This window comes from Scylla paramamosain, chromosome 43 (genome assembly GCF_035594125.1).
Source record: "Scylla paramamosain isolate STU-SP2022 chromosome 43, ASM3559412v1, whole genome shotgun sequence".
Classification (NCBI taxonomy): Eukaryota; Metazoa; Arthropoda; class Malacostraca; order Decapoda; family Portunidae; genus Scylla; species Scylla paramamosain.
This window is the reverse complement of record NC_087193.1, coordinates 5,639,684-5,654,683: the sequence shown is the minus strand read 5'-3', so window position 1 is coordinate 5,654,683 and position 15,000 is coordinate 5,639,684. Positions and strand designations below refer to the sequence as shown.

The following is a 15,000-nucleotide window of genomic DNA, read 5'->3' as shown; positions in this document are numbered from 1 at the left end:
CATTTAAACATGACGTGTGTTTTTTTTTTTCGTGAGAAAGTGGTTTGTTTCTATTTGTGTGTGTTTTTTCTTTCTTTCCTTTTTTTTGTCGTTTGTTTCTGTCATCTTGTTGTTCTTGTACTTGTTGTTGTTGTTGTTGTTGTTGTTGTTGTTGTTGTTGTTGTTGTTGTTTTCTTCTCCTCCTTTTTTTTTTCTACTCATTATGGGCATTATTATTATCAGCACACTGTCACTTACCCATCCCCTCACACACACACACACACACACACACACACACACACACACACACACACACACACACACACACACACACACACACACACACACACACACACAGGTGGTCTCATTAGCAAATACAGAGGCAATACGTGGCAGGTGTCCATTACCTGATAGTGTTACTGTCCCTCGGCCCCCCTGTCTCCCTCCCCTCTCCCCCTCCCTCCCCTCCGTCACTTCCCATAATTCACCCCTCTTTTCTCTCTCTTTCTCTCGCTTCTCTACTTTTTTCTTCTCTCCGTCTCTCCTTTCGCTTGTCTGTCTCTCCTTCATATAATTTTCTCACTTTTTCTATTTGTTTTTATATTTTCTCTCTCCATCTATCCTCTCTTCCTTTCTCTCTCTCTCTCTCTCTCTCTCTCTCTCTCTCTCTCTCTCTCTCTCTCTCTCTCTCTCTCTCTCTCTCTCTCTCTCTCTCTCTTCTTTTATCTCCCAGTTCTCCCTTTCTCCCAGTTCTCCCTCTCATAGGGGACACACACACACACACACACACACACACACACACACACACACACACACACACACACACACACACACACACACACACACACACACACACACACACACACACACACACAGTAAAGCCCTTAATGGAAACTTCAGACCGTGGGAATTATGTAAACAAGACCAATTATATCCTGCATAATTACGGTCATCATGTGTACATCTCACGCTCGATTAACATGTACACACACACACACACACACGCACACGCACACATACACGCGACCATAAACCATCACCTCCCTGGACACACACACACACACACACACACACACACACACACACACACACACACACACACACACACACACACACGCATAGGTCTGCAAACACGCACACACCTGTACATAATTATTAAACCTCGTTAGTTACCTGTACATACATACTTACACAAACACGTACATACATACATACCTACACACACACACACACACACACACACGTACACGAGGTAGACTCATTAACAATCTCACCAGTTCCTTCCTGCGCAGCTCACCTAAATTAAGCACCTGTCATTTGGTAATTACCTTAAAAGTGCAATTAGGAACTATTGGGACTCACCTGTGATGTATGCGTACTTCCGCCGTGCGTCTGTGTTCGGGTACGGTGGAGTGCAGGTCCGGATCCGGTACTCTCATCTGGCCATGACTTCATTGTACCGGAATATCGCCGCATCGGTCCTCAATATAGCGGAATTCGATGTTGACAAGCACTTTATACAAGCACTTTGCCTCGTGTGGACCGCCGCGCCCCGATAAGTGATGGAGCCCCAGCCTCTCTGCCGCCGCCTCCTCCTCTTCTTCTTCCTTCATCCTCTTCCTTTTTCTTCTTCCCCTCTTACTTTATTCGTGAACCTTTCTTTTCTTTTCTCCTTTCCTCCTTCCTTCCTTCAAGCCTTCATACGGTGGTGAAAATGAGTGAAGGAGAGAAGAGGAAAATGAAGAGGAGGAGGAGGAGGAGGAGGAATAAATTAATGGCTTCATATACATTGCATTTGTCACCCTTTTTGTAATCTGACTAGTGTGTGCGTATGTGTGTGCATATAAAATTCTCTCTCTCTCTCTCTCTCTCTCTCTCTCTCTCTCTCTCTCTCTCTCTCTCTCTCTCTCTCTCTCTCTCCATGCAAAGCTTTACAGCCTGTGGTACAAATTTCCCCTCACTTCCTCTCTCCTTCCCCTCACTTCCCCTCACACCTCCCCTCTCCCCTCACCCTCCCTCCCTTCAAGCTTCCCTCTTCCTCACACTCTCATTTTCCATTCAGTCATTCAGTGCCTCTCACCTCAGTCTTTCCTCTCACTTTTACCCTCACTTTCCCCTCGCCCTCGCCTCAAATGCACGTCCCCTTATCTCTTACCCTACACACACACACACACACACACACACACACACACACACACACACACACAGGATAGACGTACATTACACTTCCTCTCACAGCCTTTTACCGCACCACCACCACCACCACCACCACCACCTTTCACATACCTTTCACGAGAAGAGAAGTACTGCCCCCCCACTCCTCCTCCTCCTCGCCCTCCTCCTCCTCCTCCTCCTCCTCCTCCTCCTCCTCCTCCTCCTCCTCCTCCTCCTCATAATGGAATCCCCTACATCAGGAATCTGCCTCCCCCGCCACTTCGTTAGCCCCGTAATGTAGTGGTTGTGGTTTGCGAGGCGCGGAATGGCGGCCGGCAGGTACTCTAGGGCCAGGTGTGTGTGTGTGTGTGTGTGTGTGTGTGTGTGTGTGTGTGTGTGTGTGTGTGTGTGTGTGTGTGTGTGTGTGTGTGTGTGTGTGTGTGTCATATCTTTTCTTACCATTGGTTTTCTTGAAGTTATCTGCCTCTACATCTCTCCTTTTCTCCTCCTCTTCCTCCTCCCCCTCCTCCTCCTCCTCCTCCTCCTCCTCCTCCTCCTCCTCCTCCTCCTCCTCCTCTTGCAGTATTTTCTCAGCGTACCTTCTATTCCTTACGATGTCCTCCTTCTTATCCTATCCTCCCTTCTTCCTCTTTTCTTACCTCCCGCTCCTCCTCCTCCTCCTCCTCCTCCTCCTCCTCCTCCTCCTCCTCCTCCTCCTCCTCCTCCTCCTCCTCCTCCTCCTCCTCCCGGTGACGTCCTCGAGTGATGAAGATGTGGATCGACGACATAAACTCACTTCCCGACGCGGCGTGGAAATCTAATTCACCGGGAGAGAGAGAGAGAGAGAGAGAGAGAGAGAGAGAGAGAGAGAGAGAGAGAGAGAGAGAGAGAGAGAGAGAGAGAGAGAGAGAGAGGGGAAGAGGTGGAATTGCAGTGGAAAAAGAACTAGTATGTAGTGACATGACGTATGAAAAATTGAATTTCTCTCTCTCTCTCTCTCTCTCTCTCTCTCTCTCTCTCTCTCTCTCTCTCTCTCTCTCTCTCTCTCTCTCTCTCTCTCTCTCGTTCGCTGCTGACACAAGGACAAGCGACATTTGACATAAGTTTTAAAGAGCGAGAGAGGGACTGTAAATATTCCAGAGAGAGAGAGAGAGAGAGAGAGAGAGAGAGAGAGAGAGAGAGAGAGAGAGAGAGAGAGAGAGAGAGAGAGAGAGAGAGAGAGAGAATCCTTAATTACGCTCCGTGCAAGGTTATCTGCTCACTCCAGGGGCGTCGTGAGCATCCTTAAGAACGGTTTTTAATACCCACCTAATGCTCCTTCTATTTTTTAAACTGTTATTACGCCCGCCAAAACGCTTCCTACATTAGTGAATCCCCACCTCCCTTTTTTTTTTTTTTTTTCGTTATCTCGCCTCCCTGGGAACGTTCGTAAAAGCGGTGCACTTGTGTTGGTAAAAGGCGTGCGTTGTGGAGGTTTTGTGCTGCTGCTGCTACTACTGTGTCTGTTGTGTTTTGTTTTGTGTGTGGTGTGTTGTTTTGGTGAAGGGGTGTAGTGGTGGTGGTGGTGGTTGGAGTGTTGTGGTGTTAGGGAAGGGGTTGGGTGGCTATTTTATTCATTTTTTATTTTATTTTATTTTATTTATTTATTTATTTATTTTTTTTGTGGTGTTTTGTCAGTGGTCATGAAAGGGGTGTGGAGATGGCGGTGATTGTGGTGTCTTTTTTTTCAAATCTAACTTTACCAAGCTTGAACTCATTATTCCTTGTTCTGTCCTCATTACTGCCTCGGAGAATTTTGCATGTCACCCTTGTTGTATCCCCTATACCACTTAAAGACCTCTGTCAGACACCCTCTTGGCGCATCAGGGAATAGCTGATACTGTAGGAATGACTGGTGTACGAACGACAACAACGACAACAACGAGACCAACAACAAAAACAATAGCAACAATACAGTATTAATAACAACAACATCATTATTTTCTGTGTGTTTACGTGCTTGAATTCCACATACTTTGCAATAACAGCAACTACAGCATTAACAAGAACACTACTACTACTACTACTACTACTACTACTACTAAATCCAGTGCTACTTAATGTTTTTCTATGCTCACAGTAGTTTATGTTGTCATTAGTTTGGTGGGTCAACTGATTCACTCTTCCCTCAGACACTATCACGTAATGAGACGCAGATAAGTACGCCTGAAGTACTGCAAGGAGGGAATTATGTGCAATATATAATTAACCTTATATACTCGTATGTTGTACTTAAGGCTGCTTTCTTATCATAGTTGAGTGGTATCTTGTGTATCCTCTCTCTCTCTCTCTCTCTCTCTCTCTCTCTCTCTCTCTCTCTCTCTCTCTCTCTCTCTCTCTCTCTCTCTCTCTCTCTCTCTCTCTCTCTCTCTCTCTCTCTCAGATTATATTACAGTTTGGTGTATATTTTCTTATGTTTCTGCTTGGCATGTTTAATAGGCATACCCCCTCCTCTTCCTCCTCCTCTTCCTACTCCCCCACCTCCTCCTCCTCTTCTTTATTTCCTTTTCCAGCTTCTAATTTTCTTTCTTTTTTCCTTCACGTTACTTCAGATTCTTTTTTTTCTTTTTTTTCCTCCTCATGTTAATTGTTAATGTGACAGGTGATTTTGGAAAGGAAAACTCGGGTGTGTTTCCTCTGCAGGTGTGGCAGTGGTGGCGACGGCGGCGCGGCGGTAAAGGTACAGTTTTGGTATGTGTGTGTGTGTGTGTGTGTGTGTGTGTGTGTGTGTGTGTTTGTGTAGGAAGGACACTGGCCAAGGGCAACAAGAGTTTGACTAGGCAAGGTGCAAGCAAGGAGGCACAGTTTCGGAGAACAATAGGAGAGACCCCATCAGGTCCATAACCTTCCGAGGGTTTAGGCCAGCAAGGGCATGGAAAACATCATTGCGAAGAATTTTAATAGGTAGCATGAAGTAGTTAGAGGATGGAGGAGAGGAAGGAACAAGCCCTGAATCGTCCAAGGTAGAGTTTTTAGCAAAGGTTTGGGAGAAGAGTTCAGCTTTAGAAATAGATGTGATAGCAGTGGTGCCATCTGGTTGAAATAAAGGAGGGAAAGAAGAAGAAGCAAAGTTATTGGAGATATTTTTGGCTAGATGCCAGAAGTCACGAGGGGAGTTAAATCTTGAAAGGTTTTGACACTTTCTGTTAATGAAGGAGTTTTTGGCTAGTTGGAGAACAGACTTGGCATGATTCCGGGCAGAAATATAAAGTGCATGAGATTCTGGTGATGGAAGGCTTAAGTACCTTTTGTGGGCCACCTCTCTATCATGTATAGCACGAGAACAAGCTGTGTTAAACCAAGGTTTAGAAGGTTTAGGTCGAGAAAAAGAGTGAGGAATGTACGCCTCCATGCCAGACACTATCACCTCTGTTATGCGCTCAGCACACAAAGACGGGTCTCTGACACGGAAGCAGTAGTCATTCCAAGGAAAATCAACAAAATACGTGTTTGTGTGCGTCTTGTAAGTCTCAGAAAAGCTTCATAAACACGTATTCTTTTCATAATTAGTTTTTTTCGTATACATACATACATACATACACTCAAGCATACATACATATATACACCACTCGTACGTACATACATACACAGTTAAAATTTCTTTCTCACTTTCAAATCTTTTTTTCTTATCCTTACTTCGTTTTCTCACTACTTCCGCCCTTTCCCTCTCCCCCTCTCCCTCCCCTCTCTTCCCCTTCCCTTCCCCTCACCTCCCTCATTCCCCAAAGGACTCGCTGTCACTCAAACTGGGGATCACAGTCATGAGAGGGTGCTAGGGACGGCTTTTATGGGGGAGGAGAGGAGGGGAGAGATGTTGAGGGGAAGGAAAGGGAAGAGGGAGGGGAAAAAAGGGAATGGAAGGAATCTTATTTTCTAGCTACTCTTTTCCCCCTCCTCATCCTCTTCTCTATCATCTACTTCCTCTCTCTCGCCTTCCTCCTCCTCTTCTTATCCTCTTCCCTCTCACTCACTCTTTTCCTCTCTCTCTCTCTCTCTCTCTCTCTCTCTCTCTCTCTCTCTCTCTCTCTCTCTCTCTCTCTCTCTCTCTCTCTCTCTCTCTCTCTCTCTCTCTCTCTACTGCTCTTCCCCTCTTCTTTCATTCACTTTCTTTCCTCTCTCCCTTTCCTCCTCTTTCCTCTCATTCTCTTTCCCGCTCTCTTTTTCATCCTCTTCCCCTTCTCCTCTTTCCTCTCATTCACTTTCCCTCCCCACTCTCCCTCTCCAGTTCTTCCCCTCATCCTCCTCCTCTTCTCTCTTATCCGCTCTTTTTCTCCTCTCTTCCTCTGCTCCTCTTCCTTTCTCTATAACCTGACACGTCGCTTCAATGTGATTTTCCGCTTGGTTTTGTTTGTTTCGTTTTGTTGTTTATCTTTTGCTTCTATCATTCGAGACAGGAGAGACATGGAAGAGGAGAAACGCGGGAGGGGGAGGAGGAGGAGGAGGGCGTGGGTCGGGCAGAGGGGTAGGGGAGGGGGAGAGGGGGTTGACGTCCTGCGAGTTTACATGTTTGGATCGTGTTTGTTTCATGTTCACGGGGGGAGGGGGAGGTGGGAGGGAAAACTATTATAAAAGGTCTTTGTTGTTGGATTCACGTTACGACTTTTGTTTCCCTTCCATCTCCCTCACTATTTCACATTCACACCTTGTTTCCTCTCATTCTATTACTATTACATTCTCTCTCTCTCTCTCTCTCTCTCTCTCTCTCTCTCTCTCTCTCTCTCTCTCTCTCTCTCTCTCTCTCTCTCTCTCTCTCTCTCTCTCTCTCAATTTTTCTGTTTATATTCATTCTATTTCTCTCATTTTTCCTCTGTTCCATACCTTGTTTACTGTCATTGTATTGTTTTGTCCCTTAATTCCTTGTTTTTTCTGGCTTTCTTTTATTACTCTTCGTCTCTCTTAATTCCTCTATTCGTATTCAGTTTATTTCCTCTAGTTCTTTCTCACTATTTCACTCTTTGCATTCTGTTATTCCGTTATTGTTATTTTGTGTCAGTTTCTTATTTTTGGGGTTTTTATTTCTGTTATTCTGTCTCTCATTTCATATTTATTCTATTTCCTCCTATTTCCAATCCACAATTTCACACCTTGCTATTTGTTATTCTATTACTGTTATTTTTCCCTTATTTAGTCATATTTAGTCTATCTCCTATAATCTTACCTCCCACGTGACGTCAAATATTCAAATAATCAATTACAGCGTGATATTTATTTGTATTCCTCTAAGTTATTTTCATATTGATTCATTCCTATATTGGTATGTGTATTTTGTATTGTTACCTTGTATGTAGCTGTGCATGTATGAACGTTTTAGTAAGTGTAGTGGTGGATTGTGGGAATGGAGTGTGTATTGTTGGGTACTCGTGAGTGTAATGGTGTGGTGGTGGTGGTGGTGGTGGTGGTGGCGGTGAGTGGTGGCAAGTGGTGGCGTGTTTTTACCATTGTGGTGAAGAGAGTGGACGGAGAAAACGGGAAATGTGGAGGAAGTAAGGAGATATTGAGAGAGAGAGAGAGAGAGAGAGAGAGAGAGAGAGAGAGAGAGAGAGAGAGAGAGAGAGAGAGAGAGAGAGAGAGAGAGAGAGAGAGAGAGAGAGACCCGATGATGAGGAAGACGAAACAGCATACGTAATCTAATTTCCTCTCTTAACCTCCCCCCTCATGTCCCCCTCACCCTTCCCACCCCTTCTTCTCACACCTCTTAGGAACGAAGAACGCACCTCATTACCTCCCTCTCCCTCCCTCTCCCTCCCTCTCCCTCTCTCTCCCTTCGCAGTATTGAGTGTGCAAACAGAGTGATGGGGTTACGTTCACACTTCAATTCTGACACGTGTTTGCAAGGCGGATGAGGAGGTGTGAAGGGGCAGTCAAGATGAGGTAAGGGAGAGGGGGAGGGAGGGAGGAAGGGCGCGGGGTGTGTACTCCTGGTGGGGGAGAAGGGAGGAGTGCTGGGGGTGTTATCTGTGCCTTGGGGGGAGTAGATTGGGGTGTGGAGGGTTTAGATTGGGGGTGAATGAAGAGGCTGGGGTAATGCATGAAAGGGTTAAAAAGGGCAAGGTGTAAATGGGTGTTAGGTGTGTGTATTAGTGCCTCAGGGGGTGTGGAGGGAGTGTGGGAGGGTGTGTCTCGGCTAGCGGTGGGGGGATGTATTGAAAAAACTCGTATAAGCCTGAGTGATAAAAAAAAAAAAAAAAAGAAAAACGCAATATTTTGTCAATTTTATTTTATTTTTTTACTTGGAAGCACACAGCGTTGTCCAAAATGATCATGAATGACATTTTGATTAATATAGAAAAAGCTTAACTGGAAATCATAAAAAGAAATTTAAATTCTAGACTAAAAGCAGTTCTGGGAAAAAAAAATATATATATAACTGATGAATCCCAAACCATATATTTTTTTAACTCTTTTAATATCGGGAAATATATTGTTTTAATTCCTCTCCTTTCTTATGGTGCTTGAAGAGATTCTCCAGAGTGAGGAATGAAGGTGAAAGGGGAATAGGAAGATAGATGGAAAAGAATGCATGGGGAAAGCTAAGGGAGGAGGAGAAGAGGAATAAAGCAAGAAGCCTCCCATTCCCCTTTCACTTTCATCCCTTCTCATCTTCCTTTTAATTTTCACTACTTTCTTCTTTCCTCCGCATTCTTTCTCCTCTCCTTCCGTTCCTCTCCGCTCCTCTCCCTCCGCAGTACAGGATCAAGAATCAGCTTAGATTCTCCTCCAGACTCACTTTTCCCTCTCGTTTCTTTTGCCTCACTAAGTTTCAATGTAGTTTTACCTTCAACATTCAAAGTGCGTAATACAGGCAGCTAATAGGAAGCCAGCTCAGGTGTGCGGGAAATCCCCAAAGATCACGGCGGGTATTTAAACATTTATGCACAGGTGTATTGAAAGGATTATACTTTTTATTTTGTGTGAACTGCTTATGTAAAACTCAATATTCAGAGGGTTTGGGGTTCATTAGTTATGTATATTTTTATCCGGAATTGGTTTTTACTCTTATGCTTATTTTTAATGTTTTTAATGAAGCTCTACATTAGTAATCTAAATGCCCTTTTTAATAATTGAGATGAACGCTATGTACTGTATATATTTTGTGTTTTAGTTTATATTTGCTTTTTTTTTTTTTTTTTGCTAAGGTGTGGGTCAGTTGTGGCTCAGGTGTCGTGATCTCATTAACAATTACACCAGGATTTATTGTCTTCCTTAACATTTTATGCTTGGGTTTTATATCCCTGTAAAAGTTATATTTTTTCCTCATCCCAAGATACTATCTTCTTTTTGTTTTTATATCCATGTAAATTATCTTTTTTTTTTTTTTGTATCTTAGCCAACTGCCTTTATTTTTTGTTTTATATCCCTTCAGATTATCTTATTTTTTGTCTTATATCCCGACAAACTCACTATTTTTCCTTATTCAAGCAAACTATCCTATTATTTCATTTCACATGCCGGCAAAATATTTCATTTCATCCTGTGTCATGAGTGGCAATAAGCTGAGCATTACCTGTCATCATCATTATGCAGGTGTTGACTTGATTGACAACCAGCTAGAGAATAATAATACTGCTACTGAAACAGAGAGAAAAAGTCAGAATTATCATCAGCCTCTCCGTGACTCGCTCTAATGTGCAAATAACGAAGTAAAACAGAGGCCAGGTGCTATTTTTTCTCTCTGCTCTTCGTAAAAGCAGAAATATTCATTCGCAGTCCAACTTTCCTTGTGGAGTTTTAGACGATATTTGCATGTTATTGGAATCTTTACCTCTTTTGTCTGTTTTCCCTTAGAGCGGAGGGCGGGTCCGGGAGAGGGAAGAGAGAAAAGGAGGTGAGGGAAGAGGTGGAGGAGGAGGAGGTGAGGGAGGAAGAGTAGGAGCGGGAGGAGGAGGAGGAGGAGGAGGAAGTAGAGAGGAAGAAAGGGAGGCGTGGGGACATTTCTCTCTCTCTCTCTCTCTCTCTCTCTCTCTCTCTCTCTCTCTCTCTCTCTCTCTCTCTCTCTCTCTCTCTCTCTCTCTCTCTCTCTCTCTCTCTCTCTCACCAGACGCCACCTTAATGTGAGTCCCATCAAGTGTTTGTCCCGCGTCCCCACTCAGGGTGGCTAAGTGCGCCTCGCTGCACCTTATATTGGAGGCACGAGGGCGGGGAGTGATGGGCCCGCGATTCCAAACTGCCTGGTGAAGGGAGGAAGGGACGCACGCACCAGCCTTTCACCGGGGTGCTTTATGAAGGGACTAAGTATTGGCTGTGAAGGGCGGCGTAATTATGAAGGGGACTTATGTGTGGGTTATGACTAGCAGCGTTGCTTGTTTGGGTTTTAAATTCGGGAAGGGTATGGTTTTAGTAAGGTGGGACAAAGGTGAAGGGCGCTTTATAATGGATGGATGTATGGATGTGTGGACGGTATAGTAGTGAAGGGACTCCCGTACAACTGATGGAGTGAAGGGAAGGGAAGGACTCGTGATTTATAATGGTCCCCCAGCCAAAAAAAGAAAATAAAGACTGGTTTAATGAGTCTGTAGTTTCTGTATTCATTCATGTATTTTTTCTAGCCTTGCATTTCACTGTCTCGTCTCGCGGCTTGACATCTAGTAATCACTGAGCCTCGTAAGTACCTGCGTGCCTCGTATTCAGGGTGCAAATACTAGTAAAACATCCCAGGTACTCATTATATTACCAGTGCTTGGCCCTCTCTGACCTAACAATGCAGCCAGTGTCCCCCTCTCACCTACCGAGCAGTGTCCAATCTCTGTCTACCTACCACTAACCAAGCGATGCCCCGTCTCTCTACCAACCAATACCCAGACCCTCTTTAGCCAAGCAGTGCCCAGACACCCTCTATTTCTCTGTGCCCCGACCTTTTCTAACCAAGCAGTGCCGTCTTTCCTACCAATACCCCAACCTTAACTAACCAAGCGTTGCCCACTCGCTCTCAACCAGTGCCCCGTCCCTCTCACCCTTACTAAAATCAGGACACCCACCGCTCTGCTCCTCCTCCTCCTCCTCTTCCTCCTCCTCCTTCTGCAGGCAATCATAGCTAATCATCGGAAAGTAATCTAAAATGTATCTATCTATATTCAGGTGTTGGCGGCGACGCGTCATTAACAAAACGCAATATTATTATCGGACCGAAAGAGAGAGAGAGAGAGAGAGAGAGAGAGAGAGAGAGAGAGAGAGAGGGAGAGGGAGAGGGAGAGAGGTAAGGAACGCGGGCGAATATACATTACACATGGATTCTGTCTCTGCTTAATTTAATATAATAAGCAGCGTCCCTCCTCCCGCGGCTCCTGCAAGTGGCGGAAATGATAGGAATTGCAGATTTTATATAGCGTCGTTCAGGCTTGAGGGAGAGAGAGAGAGAGAGAGAGAGAGAGAGAGAGAGAGAGAGAGAGAGAGAGAGAGAGAGAGAGAGAGAGAGAGAGAGAGGGAAGGATGGAGGGAGTATAGAGGAGGAGGATAATGTGAGAATTGTGTGTGTGTGTGTGTGTGTGTGTGTGTGTGTGTGTGTGTCCTGCCGTCAGTCATTGTACAGGCACCATGTCACTCCAAGTCAATGAGTGCCAGTCAGAGAGAGAGAGAGAGAGAGAGAGAGAGAGAGAGAGAGAGAGAGAGAGAGAGAGAGAGAGAGAGAGAGAGAGAGAGAAATATAATCTCCGTTTGTGTGGGAGAGCCTTGAAAGCCTAAGGGTGAGAGGAAACTGTGGATAGATTGAGATGTGTGCCTAAAGGGAGGAGCAGGAGGAGGAGGAGGAGAAAGAGGAAGAAGAGGAGGAGGAAGAGGAGGAGGAAGATGAAGTTAGAGGTAGTCAAGGAGAAAGTGAGAGTGGCAAGGAGCTATGAGGAGAGAAGGGATGCACGTAGAAGCGAGGAGAGAGGGAAAGTAGAGACGGATAAAGCAGAGGGAGAGAAGGAGAGCAAAAAATATATACGAGGAGATGGAGGAAATGGAAGAAAGGAGGGAGAGAGAAGGAAATGGATGCGAGGGAAAAATGGAGGTAAAAATCAGATCGGAGGAAGAGGAGGAAGAGAGAGAAAGACGGAGGAAGAGAGAGAGAGAGAGAGAGAGAGAGAGAGAGAGAGAGAGAGAGAGAGAGAGAGAGAGAGAGAGAGAGAGAGAGAGAGAAGGGGGGAGGGAGAGGAGGGAAGGGATGAGTGTGGAATTAAAACTAAACTTAAAAAAAGAGAGTTGAGGGTAAACTTTTTTGATATCCGATGTGGATGTCAGGATTATGAGAGAGAGAGAGAGAGAGAGAGAGAGAGAGAGAGAGAGAGAGAGAGAGAGAGAGAGAGAGAGAGAGCACATCCATCATCACAAATCCCTCTCATTGTTCCTTCAAGTCATCACATTTCTCATTCATTATATTTTTTTTTCATCATTTTTTTTTCGCATTTTCATTCATCTTTTTTTTTTTATCTTATAGAATTACAATTATGAGTGAGAGAGAGAGAGTGAGAGAGAAAATCAATCGGTCAATCAGTCATTCATTCAATCATTCAATAGTTAGTAATTCATTCATTCATTCATTCATTCATTCATTCATTCAGTCAGTCAGTCAGTCAGTCAGTCAGTCAGTCAGTCGGGCGCTGTGACTTATGATTAATTACATTTGTCATTGAAAAGAAAGAAAATCAAAGAAAAATACAGAATAAAAAGATTAGTTTAGTGAGAGAGAGAGAGAGAGAGAGAGAGAGAGAGAGAGAGAGAGAGAGAGAGAGAGAGAGAGAGAGAGAGAGAGCAACTATGAAGATTATGAAAAAAGTAACAACAAAAGATGGAGGAGATGGAGGAGGAGGAGGAGGAGGAGGAGGAGGAGGAGGAGGAGGAGGAGGAGGAGGAGTTGAAATCAATATTAGGAAGAGGAGGAAGAGGAGGAGGAGGAGGAGGAGGAGGAGGAGGAGGAGGTGTAAACGATGAAATGAAGGGTGAGTGATGCCAGGGTGACAGGAGCTAGGGGGAAAAATGAAGGTGAAAGTAGAATGAGAATGAGTAGAGTGGGAGTAGAGAAGGGAATGAGGGTGAGACTGATCTGAAGGTGAGAGAGAGAAAGTGAGAGTGAGAGGGGAGAGTTAGGGAGAGTCCAGGAGTATGAAAGTGAGGGAGAGAGCTGGAGAGGGAGATAAGGAAAAGCCATTGTGAGGGAGGGAGAGTGAGGGAGAGGGAAGGTAATAGGAGAGGATGAGGGAGAGAGAGAGCGAAGGATTGAGTCATAAATGGGTAAGGATGAGAGAGAGAGAGAGAGAGAGAGAGAGAGAGAGAGAGAGAGAGAGAGAGAGAGAGAGAGAGAGAGAGAGAGAGACAGAGACTTTTAAGGGAAAGGAGAGGTGGTGATCGTCCTGGGAGAGTTAGAGTTGAAGGGGGCGCCTCTCCCCCCTCTCCCGCCCCCCATTTGGGTAACCTATTGTCAGGGGCGCCCATTCACCCACGGCGGAGTTATTAGCTCTTGTCGAAATATGTATGGTGGTGGTGGTAGTGGTGGTGGTGGTGGCGGTAGTTGTAAAGATAGTTCTGTGAGAGAGAAGTTCTGAGAGAGAGAGAGAGAGAGAGAGAGAGAGAGAGAGAGAGAGAGAGAGAGAGAGAGAGAGAGAGAGAGAGAGAGAGAGAGAGAGAGAGAGAGAGAGAGAGAGAGAGAGAGAGAGAGTTTCTAATCCTCCTCCTCCTCCTTTTCCTCCTCCTCTTCCTTCTCAATCGTTTGTGTCAAGGGCAAGCAAGTTTCCTCCTCCTCCTCCTCCTCCTCCTCCTCCTCCTCCTCCTCCTCCTCCTCCTCCTCCTCCTCCTCCTTCTTTTATACGCATTTTTCTCTACTTTTCCTCTTTTATCTCCATTTTTCATACTGTGTTCTCTTTTATCTTTTGTTTTCCTTGTTTCCTTTGCTTTAATGGGTGCTTTCTCCCTCTAATGGGCGTCTGTCATTACCATTGTCGTCGCCATCATCCTTATCATCATTGTTATCATCATTACTATCATCACCATTATTGTTGTCATCATTATCGTTATCATCATCTTCTGTTTCATTTATTTTTCCCTCATTTTGTTATGATTATAGTCCTTTTGTAGTTCTCCTCCTCCTCCTCCTGCTCTTTCTCCTCCTGCTCTTTCTCCTCCTCCTCCTCCTCCTCCTCCTTTGTTGTTATTATTGTTGTTGTTGTTGTTGTTGTTGTTGTTGTTGTGATGCTGTTGGAGGTAGCGGTTCTTCTTCTTCTTCTTCTTCTTCTTCTTTTCTTTTTCTTTTTCTTCTTGTTCTTGTTCTTGTTCTTCTCCTTCTTCTCCTTCTCCTCCTGCTTTCTTTAATTCTTCTTGCTTCTCTTTCCCCTTTTTCATCTAAGTCATTGTCGTTTTTCTTGTTTTCCCTCTCCTCCTCCTCCCCCTCCTCCTCCTCCTCCTCGTCCTTCTCGTTAAGGTCGTGTCACTCTCATTGTCTTCAGGTCACCCTTCCCTCTCGTTCCCAACCCTTTTATATCCTCCACAAACACTCGCATCCTTTTTCCTCTATTATCCTCTCTCTCTCTCTCTCTCTCTCTCTCTCTCTCTCTCTCTCTCTCTCTCTCTCTCTCTCTCTCTTATTCCACTTATCTCCCTCCATCTTTCCCTCCCTCTCTCTCCTCTCCCTTCCCTCCTCTCCCTCCTCTCCCTCCCTCCCTCTATTCAGATTTTTCCCTCCACTCAGTACTCAATGTATCTTTCCTCCCTCCACAAATCCCTCCACTCAATCACCTCCTCCACACTTTTCCTCTTCCCTCCATTCCTCCATCTCTACTCCTTATTCTTCCATCCACAGTCCCCTCCTTTCCTCTCTTTCTTCCTCTCTCTTCCTCCATCCTTCTCTTCTTTCCCTCC

The 15,000-nt window shown here is 45.0% G+C and overlaps 1 protein-coding gene across 1 annotated transcript in view; it reads left to right on the top strand.

Moving 5' to 3' along the window:
• Positions 1-15,000, top strand: part of LOC135093407 (probable ATP-dependent DNA helicase HFM1) — a 289,819-nt gene that overhangs the window by 134,917 nt on the left and 139,902 nt on the right. Inside the window, exon 32 of the transcript XR_010263340.1 lies at positions 4,816-4,852. The gene's annotated coding sequence lies outside the window, so the exon portion shown is untranslated. The remainder of the gene's footprint in view (positions 1-4,815; positions 4,853-15,000) is intronic.